General features: G+C 40.3%; 1 protein-coding gene across 1 annotated transcript in view; it reads right to left on the bottom strand.

Annotated features, from left to right (window-relative positions):
- NCOA7 (nuclear receptor coactivator 7) overlaps positions 1-1,682 on the bottom strand; it is a 144,351-nt gene extending 142,669 nt beyond the window's left edge. The window contains exon 1 of the mRNA XM_082668590.1: positions 1,602-1,682. The gene's annotated coding sequence lies outside the window, so the exon portion shown is untranslated. The remainder of the gene's footprint in view (positions 1-1,601) is intronic.
- Between the last annotated feature and the right edge of the window lie 16,348 nt (positions 1,683-18,030).

The raw sequence follows: 18,030 nt of genomic DNA, 5'->3' as shown, positions 1-18,030 counted from the left end.
TGATATGTTTATATACTGAGGAAAACCATGCAGTTGAAAATGTGTATCTATACCGTGTATTTTGAATCATTTAGGAATCACAGACACTTCTAAATGCTTTATTTCCACTCTTACCTGTAATAAATACATTATAATTAGGTCAACCACAACAACTCAACTCTAAAATGAGTTAATATGTCACTTATTAACCAAATCATTGTTACCTCTGGAGTAACCTAGAATTTCCTTTAAACATGAATTGTACTTTTTAATTGTGTTTTAGAGTTTAATTAAAATAAGTTTGATTACGAATTAGAAAAAAATTGCAAGCTTAGAAATGAAATTAACTTATATTAAGAGTTGGGGAGAATTACCTTATTTAGTAACACATTAAAGAAGGATAACATATGGCCCTAAAAATGTCAAGATTCAACTTAAATGCTGGGATAACCGAATTTGACTATTTATACAAAGAAGTAATTTTTAAAATCCAGTTAAACTTCAACGGCCACAGGAAAACACATTTTAATCCTAAATTGTCTTTAGATGAAGCTTGAAACACAGTTCATTCAACAAATAACTAATGAGCGCCCACTATTCATCAGACTAGGGGATTACAGGACTGAACAAGACGAAGACACTGTCCTCCTGGAGCTTACACTGGTTCATTTTCCAAAGCTCTAAACCTTAATACGTTAATAAAATTGGCGCTTACAATGATCCACTTTCCAAGGCTCTAAACCTATTGCTTAATACGAAATTTAAAAATGATAGCCTGTGAAGAGATAATCTTGCCAAAGGCTCTGATGTATGAACTTTACACTTGGGAGAGAAGAAAGAATTTATAACCAGTTTCTCAGAAGTACAGACCTTATTAACATCCAGTTGGAAGCTAGGCTGCGCCCAAGGCTGCCTCTGCTGGCCGACTCCGTCCATCCTTCCAGCAGATTCTCAACTCCCTACACCTGTATCGAACTTGCCACGCTCTTCACGAAAGCCGAAGGCTCCCAGGTAGGCAGCACAAGAATTCCTCAGCCTCATCTATCTCTTGAATATTTGACTCCTAGAGGAGCCTTCTCTAACTGGCCCTAAAATGTTGACTGTAAGGGTTGGAGACATCAATTTTATATATCAGCCTGCCAACTCTGAAATACACAAAAATCCACAGCGACTTCTCCATGCCGCTGAAATAACGCTGTGCGTGGCTACATATTGAGAGAGAACAGGAAGAACGCATCTGTTCATCAAGCCGAAAAAATACGGTGACATATTTCCACCTGAGCTGCTGAAAATTCAACGGTATTTCTCCCTTCACCTCCCAATAATCCACACAGCAACACATCCTCCCCGTCCCTGCCCGAAGCGCGCACCCCACGGGGCCCAGGGTGTGGGCTGGGAAGGGTCAAGCTCTCCTTCGCCACAGCTGGGCCTCCCGAGCTCAAGAAGAGGTTGTCAGGTTAACAGGGGGCTGCGCTCAGCGCCATTAGGACACCTCCGAGCGCTGCACCGAGCTCCAGAGGGAGGCAAGTTTGGCGGGTCCTGACCCCGGCCCCCCGCCCCTACCCAGCAGCAGCATCAGCAGCGGGCGGCTGCGACGGCTAGTCCCCGCCTCACCTACTTACCTACAGGGCGGGGGCGCCGGCTCTTCGGGTCCGGGAAAAAGGGAGCCGGTGCACGCATTTCTGAGCGCGGTGGCCTCTGCCGCTCGGCGCCTGGGAGCGCATCCTCCAGGGTGGGTGGGAGGAGGGGTCGGGGGAGGACCTTGCGGTGACGCGGTGCTGGGGCAGGAGGGAGGAGCGCCCAAGCGCGCGCCCCGGGGGACCGGCGTCCGGTGCTACTGGACGCGGTCGCCGCGGGGACTCCTCAGGCCTTTCCCCAGGCGCGGTGCCTAGCCAACCCTGCAGATGCACCCGCGGTCAGGACATCGGCCACGACAGGCTGCCGGGCCTGGCCGGAGGCGGGGAGCAGCGGGTGGCGCGACGCGGTGCAGACGCCCACCTCTAGCCCCGCCCGGCCCGCGCCACGCTCTGCGCCCCTCCGCTGCGGCGGGGGCCGGGGAGCTCGGCGGCTCAGCTCGGCCGTTCGGGCTGCTGCTGCGGCATCCTCCCTGCTCCGGTGACCTCCTAGCTGGCGGTCTGGGAGCCGCGCCACCCCCTGGCGGCTGCAGCCTCCGCTGACCCGGCGCAGCCCCAGCCCGAGCCCGGCGGCTCCGCCCCGGAGAGGTGCGCGCTAGGCCTCCGCAGGCCTCAGCCCTTTGTGACGCCTCCCGGGAGTGAGCTCGTTGCGACTCCGGCGGTCGGACGCCCGGCGGCTAAGCCTGGGAGGGTCTTCTTACCTCTCCCCGGGCTGCATCTCCTACAGCTGGCTCGCTGTGGCCACCACTGTTCGTGGGAATACGCCTCTGAGAGCAGAGCTGGAGTTAAAGAGTGTCTCCCTGAGCTTTAAAGCCTTGAGTTTCCTTCCAGTTCGGGGACCACTGGTCACAATAAATTCATCCTTCTGTCCTTAATGGCGTTGTGTTTCTCAAAGGGGCCCACCATCTCTTCCCCCCTCCCGCTCCCATCCTAGGCACAGCATCCCGGATGCTGCCATTACAGCAATAGGGACGTAGCAATTGAGCCCTCCAGGACGACTCTTGGCAAAGACCCGAGAGAGCCTGGGTTGGGAAGATTTGCATCAGCTGCGGGGCAGTGCCTGTGAGCTTCCCATCCCCATCTGGGAGCTGTTCCTTCTACGGTCCCATGACCAGCACTGCAAGATGACTAGGAGGATTTGGCCGTGCGGTTTACCGGTCCGCACAGAAAAAAACTTCATGGTGGAGCCTGCAGCTGGTGCGATAACATTGGTGTGTCAGAGGCCGGACACACAGGCACACTAGATAGCGGCCTCCTCTGGCTTGTTGATGCTGCTTAAGCTGTAACAGCCTCTCGTGGAAGACTGAGCGAAGCATTTAACAGTGATGGCTTTGGGATTTCAGTTGCAAGTGGTCATGCTATATTATCTTGCAAAATATGGAATAATCGCCCATGATATACTGAGCATGTATAAAATTGGACCTCAGGTTTGCATCTTTTTGGTTTGAATGTGAAGAACTGAGTATTTTACTCTTTTCTCTTTAGGCATTCATTATGTTATTTGCAAATTATTTCCAAGGGAAAATTAGGCTTCTAAGGTATAAAGAGCTGATTTCATTGAATCAGAAGAACATGGTTTGGGATCATCAGAGAAAGTGAGTTGCTCTCACACTTCTTTAACGATTTTGAAATCTAAGATGAATTTTTTAAAAACAGGCAAAGAAGAGACATGTTCCATAGCAGTACAAACTGTGATAAAATTGCTTAGACTTTCTGAGATGAGTTCTTTTAAGTAAAGTGGACATCCAGTGGGGAGCAGGGTAGGAGCTGCATTGTATACGGATCAGGAAACACAGGGCACATGACTTGGTTACTTCCAGAGACTCTGATTTGATATAGAGCCCCAGTTTATTTTCAAAAGTACCCATTATTATTCATCATATCTAGCCCTATATTCAGAACGAATTGACTATAGGAATCTATATGTATATTTGTGATGAATAAGTGACAAAACAAAGTCACTTAACGAGAATCTGGCAGTTGCTGAGTCTCACATTTGTAAAGAGTCTGCTTTAGTCTGTAGTTTCTGCATGAAATGTCCATTGAGTTGCAATTTTTTTTTTCTTTTTTTTGAGGTACGCGGGCCTGTCACTGTTGTGGCCTCTCCCGTTGCGGAGCCCAGGCTCCGGACGTGCAGGCTCAGCGGCCATGGCTGACGGGCCCAGCCGCTCCGCAGCATGTGGGATCCTCCCGGACCGGGGCACGAACCCGTGTCCCCTGCATTGGCAGGAGGACTCTCAACCACTGCGCCACCAGGGAAGCCCGAGTTGCAATTCTTGATTGTTTACATCCTTTCACCACCAAGAGTTCCCTTTTGTTTTTCTCTCTATGGACCCCAGATTTTGTCAAGAAAAAAATTAAGCAGTGATCTTTTTTTTATTAGGCAAAGATATAACTATGTGTTCTAAAAGTAGTAACCATCAATTATAAATGGTTTGTCAGCCTTTGAAAAACATTGCTTATAATTTAAGGATCCTCTTTACTGTCTTCATGAACTGCTCTAGGACTGCAGGCTGTATCATATGCTTATTATAACATTTTATTACAATGAAAGTCACGGTAGACTAAAGATTTCTGCTCTACAGTTTAAAGAGGAAGAAAATTCCCCCTTAATGATTGTTCATTTATTCTTTTTCATTAACTCAGCATTTATTGATTTGCCTAAGCCTTGTCTTTATAGAGAAATCCAAAGAAATAAAACCATTTCCTCATCCTCTAGATCTGTGCTGTCCAATACAGTACCCACTAGCCACATGTGGCCATTTAAATTGAAACTAAATTAAATTTAAAATGTAGTTTTTCATTTCACTAGCCACATTTCAAGTGCTAAAGAGCCACACGTGGCTAGAGACTACTCATTGGACAGCATGGAATAGAGCATTTCCGTTATTGCCAGAAATTCTTCTGGATAGCACTGCTCTAACTACAAGGTGAAATTTTAATTGGGAGAATAAGATATAGTAATATAAAGTTATTGGGGAAATCTTAGTACACTACAGATCAAACCTCATTAGAATGTGTACTTCTTAAGAACAGGGTAATCTCTAAGAGTTCGGGCTCTGGCTTCAGACTGTGGCTCCATCACCTGCTGACCTTGGGTAAATTACTTAACCTCTGTATCTGTAAAAGGGGGATGATAATAGTACCAAATTTCAGGGTGGATATAGGGATTAAATGAGATAATCTGTGAATGACGCTTAGGCTAAAGTCTAGAACGTGACCTTCAAGAAAAGTTAGGTATTTTTATAGCAATATACATTATTATAATAAAGGTTTTCTTTTTAAAAAATTGTATCCTTGGCACCCCTCACTGTACTTAGCTAATAGAAAATGCTTGGTAAATGCTGAGTTGATGAAAAATTGTAATGCTACACTGATTTTATGGATATGAGGGCCTCTATTAAAAATGAAAACTGATCTTTCTATCTCTGTTGAAGGGTAGAGGCCATTTTAGTGGAATTTAGGCAGAATTGTCATCTCACTTTTTCTGGGGTAAAGAAAGCTGTATGATGAGACTTTGGGGGTAGACAGAAGCAGAAAGGCCTTCAGCTCTTAAAGGAAGAAAAGAGGGTCACTTGCCCTCCTTTTTTTTGCTCCTCAGGGCAGGAATTGGATAGTGGGAGACAACTGGATCCCTGAGTTCAGGCATCAGGTGTTCACCCAAGGGACTTCCTGGAGGAGGTGGGTATGAATTCCACATCTTTGGGAACATCACCAAACAACAGCAACCATTATTGCAAATGTGTTCTGTATTTTTCTTACATATCTATCCAAGAATAGTTTTGTAATGAAGTATGTATGTCTGCTTCTGACCACAGCACTGGTAACCTCTCATGAAACTGGAGTTCCAGAAACACTGGCAAATACTGCTGCAACACCTTGTCAAAATGAAAGCTTCCTGGTAAGTAATGAGCTCACAACTACAGAAAGAATTGAAACTTCTTTGGGAGTTTTCTCGGTAAAGATGTTGAAGAGGAGATTTTTGTACTGGTTGGTGAGTTTAATCTACCAGCACCAAGAAAGTTCATTCTCTAGTGGTTAAACCCATCCTGCTTTTCCTAGCACAAAGAGAAACACACCTCCTTGCACACACCTGACGTAGGCTAGTTGAGACACAGGGGTTCCGTGGGAGGGAAACACTGATGACATCTTGGAGGTCTGTGGGGGAGCCATCTTGCACCTAAAGAGGCAGAATAGAGTTCACTATTTAATAGTGTTGAAGGCAGTAGCTCATTTTCACAACTGAGGTCATTGGTCCAGAACATCTTAGATACCATCTTGAGTTTTGAGAAGAATGTAAATAGGTCCTTTTGTGGATAGGCCTAGGTTCAGTGCTTCTCTCGGCTTGTTATGAAGAAGAGGTAGAAATCTTGTTTAAAGAGGAGGTAGAAATCTCGTCTAAAGAGGAGGTAGAAATCTCCTTGTCATTTGAAAAGAGAAAGAGCCTGCCAGAGTGTATTGAGAAAGAAATACTGACATATATAGGAACGGATTGCTGTCTGGGCGCCTGTTAGTAGGTAGAACGTATGGCTGCTTATTTAGAATAAGCCCCCCCCCCCCAGATTTGTCCCTTTCTTTTATTCACAGTTAATTAAAAAGTATCTACCCTTGGACAGTTTCTGCTGCCTTATTTCTGCTAAAGATAGTCTATTTAATAGCTTGAGAATTCTTTTTTTTTTAATAATTTCTGAAAAACTTATTTAAATAATCTAGTGCTAAGATATAATTTAAAATGTTGAAATGAATCCCTAAACTCAAAGTGATGTTAAGTGGTGATTGTTTACTGGACTTATTTGAGTGAAAGAAAATTACAGTGCAATAAGCTGAAAAGGGAGTTTTTCGAAGGAAATAGAGATTCACAGAAAGTTGCAAAAAATGTACAGGGAAGTCCCAGGTTTTCCCCCAGTTATCTCCCAAAGATAACGTCTTACACAACTACAGTAAATATCAAAACCAGAAAATGACATTGGTATGATCTCTAGAGCTCATCGAGATCTCACTAGTTTTACACGTGTTCTTGCCTGTGTGTGTGTGATTTCTATGCAATTTTATCATCGGTATAGATTCTTCTACCACCACCACGACAAGCTACAGCGGCTGTCTCCAAACTTTTTGGCACCAGGGACCGGTTTTACAGAAGACAATTTTTCCACGGACCGGGTGGGAGTGGGGGAAGAGATGGTTCAGTGGTAATGTGAGCGATGGGGGACCATGGGGAGCAGCCGATGAAGCTCCACTGTCTGCAGCTCACCTCCTGCTGTGCGGCCCGTTTCCTAACGGGGGGGTTGGGGACCCCCGAGCTACAGGACTGCTGTATCACTCCTACAAAGGTACCACACCTACCCTTTTACAGTCACCTCCATCCTCCTCCCCACCCCATCTAATTCCTGTCAATCACTAATATGTTCTCATCTCTATCATTTCAAAAATTCTAGATAAATGGAATGATCCAGTGTATAACCTTTTGGATTGGCTTTTTTTTTTTAATTCAGCATAATTCCCTTGGGATTTATCCAAGTTGTTATATGTATCAATAGTTTGTTCTTTTTTTTGAGAAATATTCCATGGTATGTGTGTCCCACAGTTTAACCATTCACCCACTGAAGGATGTTTCCGTTGTTTCCAGTTTAGGCTATTATGAATAAAGCTACTATAAACATTCATGTGCAGATTTTATGTGAACATAAATTTTCATTTTTCTGGTATAAATGCCTAAGGGTACAATTGATGGGTGCATAATTAGTTTTATAAGAAACTGCCGAAGTATTTTCCAGAGTGGCTGTACGATTTTACATCCCTATCAGCAAAGTACGTGCGATAAATAACATGCTTTCAATGTATTAAATGAACTTATTAAATTGAAGTATAGTCAAACGTTTCTTTTACTATCCACTACTCTACTGACTGTAATTGCTTGTTTACTTGAACCCCGCCAGACTAAACTTCAAGATCAGGCATCCTGTGCCTAACATAGTGACTTGCATATAATAGACAGTCAATAAATATTTGTTCAGCAAATGAACAAATTAATGAACAGAAGAAGAATAGCTGAGTCAGGTTGAAATCAAGTTGAAAAATTACATTGCCCATAAATTATAACGAGAACTGAATTTGAATTGGATGCCATGATTTTTCTTCCAATATATAACATTTTCAAGTCAGAAATTGGCAGTCCATAAGATAAGTCATTTGTGGGTCAATTAATAAAAACTAAATGCCTATTATGTGGCACCAAGGTTATTTGTTGTAGTACTTTGTTAAGAGCAAAAAATTGAAAATAATCTAAATGACCAATGATATAAAACTACTTTAATAAAATATCTATACAATGGAATACCATGCAGTTATCAAAAATAATGAAAAAACTCTTTATGTAAAGAATGGACATGCTTCAAAAGAAATTAATTTAAAAAAAGGTCACAGAAGAGTATGTAGAGTATGCCCCTGGTCATGTAAAATTTTAAACAAGGAAATTAAAAGAGAAAAGATACATGCATAAAGATGTTAATTCTCCATAAATCAGTTTACAAAGTAGAGGGTGTGCCTGCACCATCTTATGCTAGAAAGTAATTGCTCAAAAATTTATAGGGACATGTCAAAAGAATACAGGAGCCAGCTTACAGACACTCCTTCTGGCCATATTTGGAACAATTTAAGTATTAATAATGACAGCAGTAGATTATAACACATTGACTAAAACCACAAAAATAAAAAAAGAATGAGTCCAAAGTGATATTTTAAAATTAAATAAAGAATAAAAAGAGGGAGTACAGAAAGGAAAGTTCTTTACAGGTGAATAATAAAATTACACCGTTTTGCGGTCAACAGAGTAGTAATTGATTCAGGCAAGCATCATCGGTGGATGCTAAAACCACTGGGTGAAATTTTGCGGGGGAACAGAAAATTCATACATTTTCAAAGTATTACTTCCATGGTGATATTTGCTTTTTGTTGTTGTTGTTGTTGTTATTTGTTAATCACAAGTGTAAAGCGTAACTTTACAATGGAGAAATATGGCAGACACCTTCACCAAATGATCAGACTTACTGTGTTTGTTTCCTATTGGTGCTGTAAAAAATTCACCACAAACTTAGTGGCTTACAACAGCACAAATTTATTATCTTACGGTTCTGTAGTCCAGAATTCTGACATGGGTCAGAATCTAGGTGTTGGCAGAGCTGCTTTCTTTCTGGAGGTGCTGAGGGAGAACATTTTCCTTGCCTTTTTCAGTTTCTAGAGGCCCCTTGCATTCCTTAGCTCATGGTCCCCTTCCTCCATCTTCAAAGCCAGTTAAACGCTGGTAGAGTCTTCCTGGGATCACATCACTGGGACTCCAACCCTCCAGTCTCCCTCCTTGACTGAAAAGGACCCCTGTGATGATTTCCGGCCCACCCAGATAATCCAGGCTAATCTCTCTCTCAAAATCCTTAATTTAAACACATCTGCAAAATTCCTACTGCCACGTGAAGTAATATTCATATATTCTGGAGATTAGGACAGGTACATCTCTGTGGGAGCCATTATTCTGCCTACCACATTTACCATTAGAGATAACACAATACATCAGCATTATTTGAATTATGATATAATGCACTGAGAAGGACATATCACTTAAGGTAGTTTTCCTGACAAGAGAAATACTTGTCTAAATTGAGGGACTTTCTGAAGCAAATGTCTTCCACTATTCAATGCTATAAAAAAAAAAAATTGGGGAATTGTTTCAGATTAAAGGAAGGAGACTACAGAAACTTGGCAATTAAATGCAGTGTATAATCCTTGAATGGATCCTGGATAAAAATGAAAAAGTATAAAAGGTGTTAGGACAATTGAAAAATTTGACTATGAACTGTATCATAAATAATATTGTATTAAATTTAAATTTCCTAAGTGTGATAATTGTATTGCTTGTTCTTAGGAAATATATGGTATAGTTTTTCGAAGTAAAGTATCATGGTGTCTGCAACTAACCTCAAATGGCTCAGAAAAAAGATCAAGAGAAAGTAAATATGGCAAAATATTGACAACTGGTGAATCTAGATTAGTACTATAAAATAGAAATATAATGCAAGCCATATATATATATATATCAATAATTTTAAATATTCTAGTAGCTAGGTTAAAAACAAAGAAGAAAGTGAAATTAATTTTAATATTTTAACTCATATTCAATTAGCATTTAAAATGTGCTCAATGTAAAAATTATTAATGAGATATTTTACTTTTTTTTTTTTTCTTTCTTTCTTTCTTTCTCTTCCTCCTCCATACTAAGGCTTAAAAATCCAGTATGCGGGCTTCCCTGGTAGCGCAGTGGTTGAGAGTCCGCCTGCCGATGCAGGGGACGCAGGTTCGTGCCCTGGTCCGGGAAGATCCCACATGCCGCGGAGCGGCTGGGCCCGTGAGCCATAGCCACTGAGCCTGCGCGTCTGGAGCCTGTGCTCCGCAACTGGAGAGGCCACAGCAGTCAGAGGCCTGCGTACCAAAAAAAAAAAAAAAAAAAATCCAGTATGCATGCAACACTTATAGAACACCTAAACTCTTACTAACCACATTTCAGTGCACAAAAGTCACACGGTGGATGCTGGTACTACTAAATTAGCACAGGTCTAGATGAAGGGTATATGTGTGTTCAATGTTCTATACTTGTAGTTTTCTGTAGGTTTGGAATGTTTCAAGATAAAAAGTTGGGGAAAAAAGAAATAGAGATTTCTAGGAAATAAAAAATAAAATAAATAAAATTTAAAATAGCATAGACAATTTCTAGGAGGATACAGAAGAAACTGTTAACACTGGTCAACTCTGGGAAAAAGAAATGGAGAGTGATGAAAGAGGAATGATGGTTCTCGCTGTACCCTTTCGTACCTTTTGTACAAGACTGTGACTAAACCTATTAAAACAAATTTAAATTATTCTAAAAGTAATATCTGCTTTATCTTTTAATTCAAAACCAGATGCTCTTTCATGCTAAGCTCTGAAAACCCCCAGTTGAGAGGTAAAACTCCACCTACTGCACTCGATTTCCTAAAAATTCCTTGATATAGGAAAGGGGTGTGGGTCCCATCTAAAATATAGTAGTTGTTTAGAAATTTCTTCTGGTGATGTTTCCATCTTTACTTATTAGTCTTAATAAGTCATTTTAATCTTCCTGTTTTCATATTATTAAATAATTTTAGATAAGTTTTATCAGTAATCTAAACTCCATTTCTGAGTTGCTGAAAACAAGAAAAAATATTCTAGCTCAGGCTCACCTAAATTCTAGGTGATGGACGAAGGCTGTAATTCACAATGGCGCCGGAGGTTGTGCGCAAGTTCATTACAAATTTATATCTGTTTTACTTAAGCCTCCTTCCATTTTGCACCGGAGCGGGGTCTCTAGGGTTACATTTGTCCAACTGTAACGGCTGACGCTTTCAAAACTGAGTTTCATCCTATTGTCTTCTGCTCGTATTTCATGAGGGCTTCCGAACTGAGGCTGGGCTGGAAGGTTTCTTGACTCCTTTGGTAATTGCATCATTTCCTGGCCGTTTCTCATACATAATGCGGAGAAAGGAAGCACTTGCCCAGATAATAACAGCTTGAAAAGCAGGAGGATAATGGAAACAGCGCGTTTTAACGCTGTTTACGCGTTTAAAACGCGTTTTACTCCGATCCGGGTGCAGATGCCCTGGTTCTTCACTAAGCGAATTACCCACAGCCCTCCCAGTTTCGTTAATCTGACTCTCAAATAAGTAAATTAAGTAGTCGCGTCCTAAAGGCCACGAGGCCCTTCATCACCCACACTTACAGAGCATCTGCTCTGTGCCAAGCTCTACACCGGGAAACACTCTCCGCCCGTGGCAATCTTACCGTTAGATTTAGTAAAATGTTTAGTGGGATTTAACATCTGCGTGAGAGGGAAAGACAAAGACATACACAGAGAGAGAAAGAGGTTAGATTTAGGAGCAGCTAGATGATTGAGAAAATGATAAAGCAAATTGCAAGGTTCTGGACAGTACTTTAACATTGTCTAGATACAGATATTTACATGTTACATAATTAGGATGAAATCCCAGGACGTCTTTTCCAGCATGGCAGTCGGAAGAGGATTCGATTTGGAGGATCCAGCCTTTCCCCTTCGGAGCCGCCGCGGAGATCGCCTGAGAGCGCAGAGCATTTGCCGGGTTTAGTCAAGTGAAGAAATTCAACAGTTCCTCCTGTATCCTCCTAGAAATTGTATATGCTATTTTAATTTTATTTATTTTATTTTTTATTTCCTATAAATATCTATTTCTTTTTTCCCCAACTTTTTATCTTGAAACATTGCAAACCTACAGAAACGCAAAACAGGAACGAAGTGGGCAGGGCTTAGAGGCAACAATCTCGTTTTTTATTGGGCAGGTTTACGTAGCGATTTCTAAAGAAACAAATGCACTGAGAGAAGAAACTTAACAAGTTCCCTGGTGGTCTAGTGGTTAGGATTCGGCGCTCTCACCGCCGCGGCCCGGGTTCGATTCCCGGTCAGGGAAGCAACTTTTCTTGCCTGCAAATGAGTTACGATGGTTGTTACCGAATTTTTTCTATTATACAAATTCAATTAGCTTTGAATATTATTGAACCTAAGATTTTAAATTCAATTACGTTTCAATATTATTGAACCTAAGATTTAAAAAATTCAATTAGCTTTGAATATCATTGAACCTAAGATTTAAAATACGCCATACCTTTTTACAGATATTTGCAATCAAATAAGCAACAAAATGATCCCTGATTCTAAAGTACTCTAAATACAACTACGTCACTTATAAATTTGCGTTTTCCAGCTTTGCAAATAGTTTGGATGTGTATACAAGCATTAATTTATTGAGCCTTTGTTAATCTGGAGCTTCGTTTGACTAATAAGAGGAGGAAAATCATTTTAGGAGGGATTATACCTATTTTGCATCACGCTGAGAGTCAAGTTTCATATATTCAGATTTTGTGCTTTGTAGATTGCGTATGTTGGAGCTGTTCTTACCCGGTTCTTCTTTATGAATCTAAGATCTTTTCTGAGATATGTTGTTGGTTAATTATCAAGTAGCTGCTTTATATTTTCTGTTACTAACACACTGTAGTAATTATTTTACCTGTTGTATTTTAACTTTTCTCAAAGACCTTCACACAAATATGGCAAATTTCTTGCATCCAGTGTGTCGATTCCCTGTAGGTTAATCATATAGGTCTTTCAAAAATAGTTAAGTATCATTTGGAATTCTTACATTCAGGGCAAAGAAGGACTCTGGGAATTCCCCAAAAGAGAATATGGAAATGTTGGAGTCAAAAAGAAGATAAAATGGTGCTATATAGACATTACATTTTTTTTTAATCCTGAAATTTCAAAATCATTCTAACCTTTGCTAACTTTTAAGCTACTGGGGTTTTTTTTTTTGACCATTTCATTTTAAGCCTGAAATTTCACAATAGCACAGAAATAAACCAAGAGCTTAATTACAGCTCCTGTGGCTTTGTCTTACTTTCCTTTTAGCTGTGCTGAGCCTGGTTTGGAAGAGGAAAAGGAAGAGTATTTATTAATGGTCCGGGGGTAGAAAAAAGCAGAAGTGTTTAAGGAGTCTTTCATTGAGGAATTAAGACAGAAATATATTTCTTATTATTATCGCCATTAACAAAAACAAAGGCACCTTTCCTCGACTCTTTGCTATGTGGTAAGTACTTCAAATAATTGAAATATGTAATGAGGGAAGGGAGAAAGAAGTGTATATGAGAATGAAAATAGAACTGGAAAACTGGTTCCCAAAATAGCCTAGAGGCTAGCAGGATCTGGAAAGCTTGAGAAAGTGGGAATGGGCATTTAATCTTAGGGGATCCACGATGACCAAGGCCTGGGCATCCAGTGTGGCTGTACCAGGCTGGCTATAGAAGGGCACCTGTGCTAGGGAACAGTGCAGGTCCGGGTAAGACAGGTTAGTGCAGCCAGATTATGGAGGACCTTAAGACAATCTATGGAGTTACAAAGGGAATGCAAGAAGCCTTGGTATTTGATAGGATAGAAAAGCTTAAGAATAATAGGGAAGAATCAGTAATGACAATATGAGTTGTGTTCTATGTGGTTAGTAAAGTTGGAGTGGCATGGAAAGTGGTAGGGAGGTTGAGGTGGGGAAACAGACTTGGGACAGAAGGTAAGTTCAGTTGGATCCCAGCTGTGGCAGCACAGGTAAATGGTGGTTGGAAATACTGGATGGAACTTAGGAAGGTAGGGATTTTGGAGCTATTAGCTTAGAAGTTTGAGAAGATATGAGCTCTCTCAAAAAGAGAATCTAGAAAAAGGACAGAAGACCAAGTAATAAACCAAGGTGAAAATATATTATAGGAGAATGGGAAGAAGTAGAATAACTATAAAGAAAACAGCAAAGGAGCAGTAAGAGAGTTTATAAACAGATCAGAGAAATTCAAGAAGGAAGTAGCAGTGAAGAGAATAGGATATTGTAAAAAAGGAGAAGATGAAGGAGAGTAAGTAAAGACGGGTGGTGAGACACGGCTGTTGGGTTCAGAATAGACCAGTGGAAGCCAGACCACAGTAAGCAACTCTGTCTAGGAGACCATAGCTTTAAACATGACTCCACGTGGTGAGGGTCTGGACTAGTGTGAGAAAGAGACAGCAAATCTATCAATAACTAGATATTGCAGAAGAGCAAATATGGAGAAGAAAAAGAGGTCTTAGGAAAGCAAAGAAAACACTCTAGTTCAGGAGCCAGAGACTGTGAAATAATCCTGTCCGCCAATATCAGCTGAGTTCCTTGGGAAAGTGACTCAGCTTCTCTGAGCCTCTGGAGCTTTTTCTGTACAATGGAGATGCTACTAGCTCCCATGCATGCTTCACAGAGTTATTGTCACTCATTCATTCATTCATTCACTGATTTAGCAAACACTTCTTAATTCTCACTCCATGCCAGTCACTGTTGTAGGCACAGGTAAGAAAGGGCAGTAAGACTTTATCACAGTTGAGTAGGAATCAAAGGGGAAAATGATTAAGGTTTTGATTATGGCCTATTAATTTGGAAAGGGTGTTGATTCAGAACAAGGCACAGCAGGAAGTCAAGTTGCATTTAGGTTTGGACTAAAGAGAGGGCATCCAAGTGAAGCTGTCCTATACATGGGTTGACATTTTTGACTAATGATGATAGATTCTGAGGAGATTCATCTTTGAATTGAGAATTGAACCCTCAAGAATGGAAATGCATGCCAAGAGATTGAGTACAGCAAAATGAAGAGTGGAGGTTTGCAAGCCTGACTGGCTAGAAGAGGACAAAGGAGGAAAGTCTGAAGGAGCAGAGTGAGGATAAGTCAAGGTCAAAGAAGTCAAAGAAGAAAGAGTCTGGAGATTGCAGGGTAGTCATTAATAGCAGTAGCATATTTCTCTTGTTTGATTTATTTTTTAATGGAGTTTTATTTTGTTATGGTTAGAATCATTTTGTGTTTTATCTATTCTACTGTTTTTTATGTATATATACCACTATTTATTTATTTATTTATTTTTAATGTAAATTTTTTTTTTTTTTTTTTGCCACACTGCACAGCTTGGGGGATATTAGTTCCCTGACCAGGGATTGAACCCCGGCCACCACAGTGAAAGCCCTGAGTCCTAACCACTGGACAGCCAGGGAATTCCCTCTACTCTTATTTTTAGTCCGTTTTTCTACATGACATTGTCATTTAGACACAGAAATATATCACATAGCCTACACATAGTATGAAATTACTGCTTCGTATAGCCAGAATATTGTGCTCCATTTCTGTGCTTTCAAAGAGTGGGGAAATGCTGAAGGACTGTCTGCAGAAATACTCCACATATGAAGAGGCTCCTTAAGGGTAAAGGAATAGAAATTATTTAACCTGCAGAAAATATAGCAGGGGTTATTTGCTGTATACCAAAAATATATTTCTGGACCTGTCAAATTACTTTATTTAAATAAATAATCATCATTCACCCAGGGTTGGGCTACTACAGTGGACCTTGATTGGGCTGACAAATTCTAGAATTATAAAGGATGTCTGAGAGTAACTAAGGTAGGAAGGAAAGGAAGGACTTTCAACAGCATCTAGTACAGTGCTTGACATATGGTTGGTGCTAAATCAATGAATTAAATAATCAATTAAACCAAGAAGTAGATTGCTAGGACTTCACTTGAAAGCTAACCCCTCATAATACTATTTTTTATGAATCACACCGCTATATTTCTGCTGAGAGCAGAAAGCAGAAAAAGAATTAAACTGAGTCATCCTGAATAATGTCTACCTCTTATTGTCTTCTTTTAGATGAATTTCTAAATTATTTCTATGAATTTCTATAATATATATAATATAATATATAGTACTTTTAATAATTTGTGTATTGTTTTGTGTAAGTTATGGTTTTGAATGCTGAATCCACAATATTAGAATCAATTCTTACAATTATCCTTGCTTTGTAGTTTAGGAAACTTAGAAACTTATTTATTTATAAGTTATACAAGTATGTCATACAAATATGTTGGGGAACCAGGATTCCCGCCTGGATTTGCCCAGCCTAAATCCTGTATTCTTTAAGACTCCCCAGCTACAACAAATTTTCTGGTGGCACTATGGAGTGTTCTTTAGAGCAGTCTTTACAAATAGGGTGATTCATGGGGAGTGTTCCACAGAAGGAAAAAGGAATTGTATGATATCTCAGGTTCTATTTCAAATGAATAATTGAACTCTATGCATTACAATTTTGGTGAGAGTCAATCCTAGCAGCTGCTTATTGGAGGTTACCAAATTCCCCAGAAAGTTGGGGAAAACTTTCAATTAAGAAATAAGTTTAGGGCTTCCCTGGTGGCGCAGTGGTTGGGAGTCTGCCTGCCAATGCAGGGGACACGGGTTCGTGCCCCTGTCCGGGAAGATCCCACATGCCGCGGAGCGGCTAGGCCTGTGAGCCATGGCCGCTGAGCCTGCGCGTCCGGAGCCTGTGCTCTGCAACCGGAGAGGCCACAACAGTGAGAGGCCCGCGTACCGCAAAAAAAAAAAAAAAAAAAGAAATAAGTTTAGGGGCTTACCTGGTGGTGCAGTGGTTAAGAATCCGCCTGCCAACATAGGGGACACGGGTTCAAGCCCTGGTCCAGGAAGATCCCACATGCTGTGGAGCAACTAAGCCCGTGCGCCATAGCTACTGAGCCTGTGTTCTGGAGCCCGCGAGCCACAACTACTTAAGTCTGCGTGCCTGGAGACCGTGCTCTGCAACAAGAGAAGCCACTGCAATGAGAAGCCCACACACCGCGACGAAGAGTAGCCCCCGCTCACGGCAACGAGAGAAAGCCCGCATGCAGCAACAAAGACCCAACGCAGCCAAAAATAAATAAATTAAAAGAAAAAAAAAGTACTCTTAAAAAAAAAAAGAAATAAGTTTAACAGCAAACACAACATACTTGCATTTATTGGATAAGCATGTTGATTTGTGAAAGTGTTTCTTTCTTCAGCATAATTTTTATTTAATTAAAACTAATCTTTGCCACATCTCCATGTTGATCACTATTATCTTATTGACTTAAATAAAAATGGTTCTTTTTTTTCCATTTTCCTCATTTAATGAGTAGGCTATAGAAAAAAATGTTTTTACATTAGTTACATAAAAGAAAAGAAATTTAAATTTAAACCATGGACACACTTGATCAATTACTTTTTTCTGCTTATTACATCCTCTGAATTTTTATAATATACGTAACATAATGTATGGTACTTTTAATAATTTCCTATTGTTTTGTGTAAGCTATGGTTTTGTAAATTCCTTGAAGTTTGAGTTCATAAAATGTACTTCTGTCTTACAAAGTGATAATCGTATAATTGGTGCTCAAAATTGTTGTTGTTTTTTGGTCTTGATTATTAGTATGATCCCTGAAAGCAATAATGATAGTAAGCCAGGAGCTTCATGAGGACAGGGTCTACATCATATTCATCTTTTTTTTTTTTTTTTTTTACTTTTTATTTTTTATTTTTATTTTTTTGAAAATAAATGACCTTACAGGATTTTTAGTATGTACCATGCATATCTTAGAAGACAGTACATTAGCTTGCTGGGATCATTAGGATATGATCCTAATGGGAGACAGTAATTTATAAAACAGTTACCTAACAGCTTTCCCAAACAGTAGTTCCCCTGAAATTAAAACAGGAGATAAAATTAAATAAAAAGAAGAATCCTCAATGAAATTAAAAAACATAGAACTGAATGAAAATGAAAACACAACATGTAAAAATTGGTGAGATGTGGCTAAAGCAGTGGTGAGAGGGAAATTTATACTACTAAATGCTTACATTAGAAAAGAGGAAAAATTCATATCAGTAATCTTAGTTCCCACCTCAAGAAACTAGGAAAAGGAAAGCAAAATAAACCCAAAGCAAAAAGGAAGGAAGGAAATAATAAGAGCAGAAA

This window comes from Grampus griseus (genome assembly GCF_964374135.1).
Source record: "Grampus griseus genome assembly, chromosome: 13".
NCBI lineage: Eukaryota > Metazoa > Chordata > Mammalia > Artiodactyla > Delphinidae > Grampus > Grampus griseus.
The sequence above is the reverse complement of the archived record's forward strand: the minus strand, read 5'-3'. Positions and strand labels throughout refer to the sequence as shown.